Raw genomic sequence first — 7,368 nt, 5'->3', positions numbered from 1 at the left:
CGAAATTCATCGGCACGAAGCTGATGGCGCAGCAACAGCGCCTCCGTGATGAAGCCTCACAGGACATGTTGTAACATGCCCTGACATGTCCAGCTTGTCCACAATTTCTCGGATAGTCATACGACTGAAAAGCCACTGAAAGCCGTCTGAATCTTCGGAATGGTTGACGAGCTGGGCATGTTGCAACATGTCCTGTGAGACTTCAACTGTTGCTGCCTCAGTGCATTTTGCCGACTCTTTTCATGGCAAAATCTTCTTTCACAGTGGAATGTGCTGAAAAAGTGCTGATGTCCACCTCTTCCGCAATTTCTCGGATAATCTCACGATGGTCCCACATCATCACAGTGTTTACTTTGGAAATTATCCGGTCATTTCAGCGTGTTGATGCCGACCGGAGTGCGGCACGCCCTCCACCGTTGTGCGGCCGTCTTTAAACTGGTTGTACCGCTCCTTAATCTGTGTGATGCCCAGAGGATCGTCACTGAAAGCCATCTGAATAATCCAAATGGTTTCCACCTGGCTATTGCCCAGTTTGTGGCAAAATTTGATGCAGTTGCGCTGCTCCAGTCGTTCTGCCATTTCTTTGCAAAGAAAAAATGACGAAAGACTCCACCCATCCTCACACAAAGGCTGCTTACAAGCAAATGACGCAACCGACAGGCGTGAAAAAAATCACGCATGTGCACGAAGGTTCAAGGTTGGCTCATGCAAGCACACGTGATTCAGATCCATCAGGTTTTTGAAAAAACAAAAAGGTCCGATACTTTTCTAACAGACCTCATATTTACTTAATGGTTTTCATTATGCTTTTGTTCTTAGTTTGAAAGTTCAGTAAGTGGAGTGATATGTTAAACATGCTGTGAATGCTATGTGAAAGACTAAAGTAAGATAATTGTATGTTTACTGAACAAGTAGCAGATTTTTTTTTTTTTTTTTTGTATATTGTTCTGCAAGCCACTTTTAATTACAAATTCATCTGCCCACCACCTGAGTTTTCATTATCCTTCATTCGTTTAGCAGGTGAACAATGGGTGTGTTTAAAACAGTATTGTGGCACTCTTAATTCATAATGTGAAGTAAAACAGCATGCCATGTAAAAGAAACATTTTTATTTTTGCTTAATAAACTGTACTATGTGGTCAAGACTATTTATATTTAGTTTCTTTTGTCTGTATTAGCATATTTGATATTGGAGTAATCCAGAAGTAATTGAAAGTAATCAAATTACACTCAACAAAAATATAAACGCAACACTTTTGGTTTTGCTCCCATTTTGTATGAGATGAACTCAAAGATCTAAAACTTTTCCACATACACAATATCACCATTTCCCTCAAATACTGTTCACAAACCAGTCTAAATCTGTGATAGTGAGCACTTCTCCTTTGCTGAGATAATCCATTCCACCTCACAGGTGTGCCATATCAAGATGCTGATTAGACACCATGATTAGTGCACAGGTGTGCCTTAGACTGTCCACAATAAAAGGCCACTCTGAAAGGTGCATTTTTGTTTTATTGGGGGGGGGGGGGGGGGATACCAGTCAGTATCTGGTGTGACCACCATTTGCCTCATGCAGTGCAACACATCTCCTTCGCATAGAGTTGATCAGGTTGTCAATTGTGGCCTGTGGTATGTTGGTCCACTCCTCTTCAATGGCTGTGCGAAGTTGCTGGATATTGGCAGGAACTGGTACACGCTGTCATATACGCCGGTCCAGAGCATCCCAAACATGCTCTATGGGTGACATGTCTGGTGTGTATGCCGGCCATGCAAGAACTGGGACATTTTCAGCTTCCAAGAATTGTGTCCAGATCCTTGCAACATGGGGCCGTGCATTATCCTGCTGCAACATGAGGTGATGTTCTTGGATGTATGGCACAACAATGGGCCTCAGGATCTCGTCACGGTATCTCTGTGCATTCAAAATGCCATCAATAAAATGCACCTGTGTTCTTCGTCCATAACAGATGCCTGCCATACCATAACCCCACCGCCACCATGGGCCACTCGATCCACAACATTGACATCAGAAAACCGCTCACCCACACGACGCCACACAAGCTGTCTGCCATCTGCCCTGGACAGTGTGAACCGGGATTCATCCGTGAAGAGAACACCTCTCCAACGTGCCAAATGTCAGTGAATGTGAGCATTTGCCCACTCAAGTCGGTTACGACGACGAACTGGAATCAGGTCGAGACCCCGATGAGGAAGACGAGCATGCAGATGAGCTTCCCTGAGACGGTTTCTGACAGTTTGTGCAGAAATTCTTTGGTTATGCAAACTGATTGTTTCAGCAGCTGTCTGAGTGGCTGGTCTCAGACGATCTTGGAGGTGAACATGCTGGATGTGGAGGTCCTGGGCTGGTGTGGTTACACGTGGTCTGCGGTTGTGAGGCTGGTTGGATGTACTGCCAAATTCTCTGAAATGCCTTTGGAGACGGCTTATGGTAGAGAAATGGACATTCAATACACGAGCAACAGCTCTGGTTGACATTCCTGCTGTCAGCATGCCAACTGCACGCTCCCTCAAATCTTGCAACATCTGTGGCATTGTGCTGTGTGATAAAACTGCACCTTTCAGAGTGGCCTTTTATTGTGGACAGTCTAAGGCACACCTGTGCACTAATCATGGTGTCTAATCAGCATCTTGATATGGCACACCTGTGAGGTGGGATAGATTATCTCAGTAAAGGAGAAGTGCTCACTATCACAGATTTAGACTGGTTTGTGAACAATATTTGAGGGAAATGGTGATATTGTGTATGTGGAAAAAGTTTTAGATCTTTGAGTTCATCTCATACAAAATGGGAGCAAAACCAAAAGTGTTGCGTTTATATTTTTGTAACAGGTAACTAGTAACTGTATCGGAATACATTTTTAAAGTAACCCTCCCAACCCTGTTGGCACTTTTCACAGACAGCTTGAAAGTGAATGTCTGCTCACTATTTTTGTGCTAACAGCGGAAATGGGAGGGGAGGTGATGGTCTTGTGGTTAAAGTGTTGGGCTTGAGACCAGAGGATCCTCAGTTCAAATTCCAGCCTGACCGGAAATCCACTTAGGGCCGTTAGGCAAGGTCCTTAATCCTCTTGATGTTCCCGGTGTGCAGTGGGCACCTTGCATGGCAGCAACCTCACACTGGGCTGAATGTGAGGCATTGATGTGTAAAGCGCTTTGAGCGTCTTATGCAAATGGAAAAGTGCTATATAAATGGAATCCATTTACCATGTGACTGCCGTGAAAGAGATTTTCAAGCTCATGGGTTCTGAATGAAAAAAAAAAAAAAAAAACTTGTTGAAGGACACCGTAATCCTGATAATATTTGACTTCAGCAAGTGTAAAAACATGGGGTGAGCCACAGTGAGTGTGTGCCCCAGACACAGAAATACACAGCTAGCTGTCATGATGAGTGCCGAGACAAGCGAGGAAGGAGGAAGTATGTAGGAGGTGAGTTTCAAAAGTAGAATATTTATTTATTTAGCAGTCTTGGTGAGAACATGATATGAATTCTGAATGGTTAACTGGTCAACAGTCACAGTCGTCATACTAACGACAGCCTTTTTTTATGTGTGTGTGTGTTGCTATGTGACTTGTGAATGACATCTCATTCATAACAGTCAGTGACAGGATAATACACACACCCTGGAAAATTGAAAGCATGCTGATGTGTGTGTGTCTGTTATCAATAAAACAAGATTAAATTGCTTGTCATCTTTTACACTTTAGCTGTTTTTATTAACAATATGTCTTCTGTTTTGGAGGTGATAAAATATTCTTAATTCAGTGGAGCAAAAATCCCAAGGATTTCACATTCAGGGGGGAGCTGATGGAAGCCACCTTCAGCAGACGTGTCCATGTAATTATATATTCTTCAGTCTGTTTCAGATTTATGAATGTATTGATTACCAAAGGTGGGACGAAGTCACCATCAAGTCACTCTCAACTTATGAATCAGCAAGATCCAAGTCAAGTCTCAAGTCATAATGATCACCAATTGTTTGCAAGCTGACTTGGGACTTGCAGATTGATGACTTGAGAATGGCTTGACAGTGACTTCATCTCACCTCTGTTGATTACTGAAAATTCTGTATAATTACAATCACAGAGTTGAAACACTTGCATTGCACTTGCCATTGAGATATAAGGTAAACTATGTCCCTTCTGCTGCTCCCTTGTTTGTACGCGGGGTCACCAAAGCAAATCAGAGGTTGATCTGCATGTTGATTTGGCACACGTTTTACACCAGATGCAACTCCACAGTACATGGATAAATGTGGCAAGAATGGGGTTTGAACCAGGAACCTTCTGTACTGAAACCAAGTGCACTAGCCAATCATTTATTTCACTTGAGGGAAGTTATTGCTACATTGAATGATGTCTTCAGATTTTTCTTTTTGTTTTAGGGGCCGATTCCAAAGAAGGTGCCATACCTGCACCAGAACAAGCAAGGAAAACCATTGGCAAAAAGTACAAGCCAAACTAGTTGGAAGCTATCCAGAATCATGTCTCAGGATTCCATAAATATTACTGAATGAGTATTTATGCGGACAATTATGGGACAACAGTATTATCACTGTCATAAATATGACTGTCACATGTGAATAAATGACATCTATTGTTGTCATGTTTTGAACTGCTATGGATGAAAATGCAAAAATTTCCAATTCACAAATGAATATGAGACAATATTAAGCTCATTTATATCAACATAAATATTTGCAGGTTTGCTTATCTGCCTAGTGGTAAATGTGAGTTGTCCATTGAACAATTGCAGATGGAAAATTTAGTGGAAAAAAAAAGATCAATAACACTCTGTTTACCAAAATAAGAGGCTAAAATAAATGTTTATCAACAAATAAGCAGTTATTCTTTTTGACTTTCAATTAAGCAGTTGGCACTATGTACAGTTTCTAATTTGATTTTATTTTTATCAAGCAACCACATCCAAAAATTTTCATTTGTCAAGTGTCATTTTACAAATGTGAAGTCATGTGTTGATGCTCGTGGAGAAGCTGAACCAGGTCTCCACTCACTGCAGCATAGAAGCCTTCATAAATGCCATTCTCTTCTGGGAACCTGTTTCCTATTGCCATAACTGCACAGGCTGGAATCACCTTTCTGTATTTCCTCCCATGTTTGCCATAGATCCACCAGGTAAAACTGCAGTATGCTGTGTATCTGTACAATCTGAATCAGTAAAATGCAATAATTAAGAAAACATTTTTTGGACAATGCATCAACAGGTGTCAGAGTGAAATTTGCAGATATGGATTCTTTTTCAATCATTTGTAATGGTATTATTATACCATAGAGTCATTATACAAATGTATTCTTATATATTAGTACATATTTGTAATATTCAATCAAACTCAGCTGATACATTTCATGTTCACCAGGTCTCTGCACCATGTGATTATAGAAATACATTTTTGGGGATTGAAGTGGTGAATTACTGACACAATCAATCTTTTGGAGGAGCTTACCGCTGTCTCCAAAGAAACAATCATCACACAGTTATCAGTCATCACTCAGAGCATCAGTGTGTAGCAGCTAGACTGTGTGTAGCATTGTTAGCAGGTGAAAGCCATACCATGTTGTTTAGGCCCAAGGCCAGCAGCTTGCTCGTCAGAGGAGTTCCCATCAAGCTCCCACGCCCTGAGGCTAGCAGCCGTACATCACTGGAGTTTCCATCCGGTCCTGAGGCCTGCAGCGGTTCACCGGCTGAGCTTCCATTTAGGCCCGGGACCAGCGGCCTGCTCGTCGGGGGAGTTCCCATCTAGGTCCCAGGCCCAGAGGCTAGCAACGGTACGTTTCTGCCATTTCCATCCGGGCCTGAGGCCCGCAGCGGTTCACCGGCAAAATTTCCATTTGGACCCGTGGCTAGTGGCTTGCTCGACGAAGGCGTTCCCATCCAGGTTCCCAGGTCCTGAGGCTAGCAGCAGTACGACAATGCCATTTCCATCCGGTCCCGAGGCCCGCAGTGAATCATCGGCAGAGGTGGTATTTAGGGCCGAGGCTCGCTGCAGCTCGCCGGAGGAATTTTCATCTGGACTCTGAGGCCCGGTGGTGCAGCAGTTCGTCGTCGGCGTTTTCCAACCAGACCCTGAGGCCCGTGCACTGAGCTAGCTAGCCGGGAGGCTAACTAGCTGTGTCCCATAATCATGCCTCCAAAGAGCACTGACAGCGGAGGACAATGAGGACATCAGGAGATCACTCGACTTTCTTTCACAGGACATCTCTATTATAAAGAATAGAATAGAATAGAATAGAATGCTTTTTATTGTCATTATACACAAGGTACAATGAAATGAAAAGACAACTCCCGTAGTGCAAAGGTGTAAAACTAAATATAAAAAGACAAATAAGAATATATACATGTATTTACAAGGGAGCCAGTAGGTGTATATAAATAGAAGTCTGTGCTATTCATTGCATTCACCTTTATAAAAAATAAATGCAATGAACAGTGCAGACTGTAGGCTAATGTGCATTCAATACTCGTATTGCACTTGGGTAGAACATGTTGGTGAGTCTGGATGTGCGGGCCTTGATGGATCTGTACCTCTTTCCTGAGAGCAGCGGTGAGAACAGGCTGTGCCCGGGGTGTGAACCATCGAAGCTGATGCTTCTGGCCCTGCGCAGACATCTGGTGTTATAGATGTCTGACAGAGAGGACAGCTGCGCTCCTATGATGTTCTGTGCTGACTTCCTGACTCTCTCCAGAGCCTTCTTGTCAGCCTGAGAGCAGCTCCTGTACCACACCAAGATGTTGTTGGTGAGGACGCTCTCTACAGAACACCTATAGAAGGACAGTAACAGTTCCTGGGACAGGTTGATCTTCCTCAGTGACCTTAAAAAGTGCAGACACTGCTGTGCCTTTTTCACAAGGGCATTGGTGTTGGTGCCCCATGTAAGGTCCTGAGAAATGTATGTTCCCAGGAACTTGAAGTCACTGACCCTCTCTACAGTGTCTCCCTGAATGAGAAGGGGGGGTCCTCCCTCTTCCGCCTAAAATCTAGCACCAACTCCTTTGTCTTTGAGGAGTTAAGTGCCAGGTTATTTAGGGAGCACCAAGTAGTGAGGTTCAGGACCTCCTCTCTGTAGGCCGTCTCAGCATTGTTGTGAATCAGCCCAACCACAGTAGAAGTAGGATAGGAAAAGCAAGATAGGATTCTTTCACTTGTGGAAGAAGTAATAAAATTATGAGCGCTGGTTGAGGAGAGAGACAAAAAGATAGGAGAGGAGATTGGATGATTTGGGACAGTATTCAATAATGAATGAGGTAATTGTTACCGGGTTAAAAATAAAACCCAGGTCATATGCCCATGCAGTAACAGCAAACAGGGACGAATATTTTGCAGAGAC

Source organism: Thalassophryne amazonica, chromosome 1 (genome assembly GCF_902500255.1).
Source record: "Thalassophryne amazonica chromosome 1, fThaAma1.1, whole genome shotgun sequence".
Lineage (NCBI taxonomy): Eukaryota > Metazoa > Chordata > Actinopteri > Batrachoidiformes > Batrachoididae > Thalassophryne > Thalassophryne amazonica.
The sequence above is the reverse complement of the archived record's forward strand: the minus strand, read 5'-3'. Positions refer to the sequence as shown.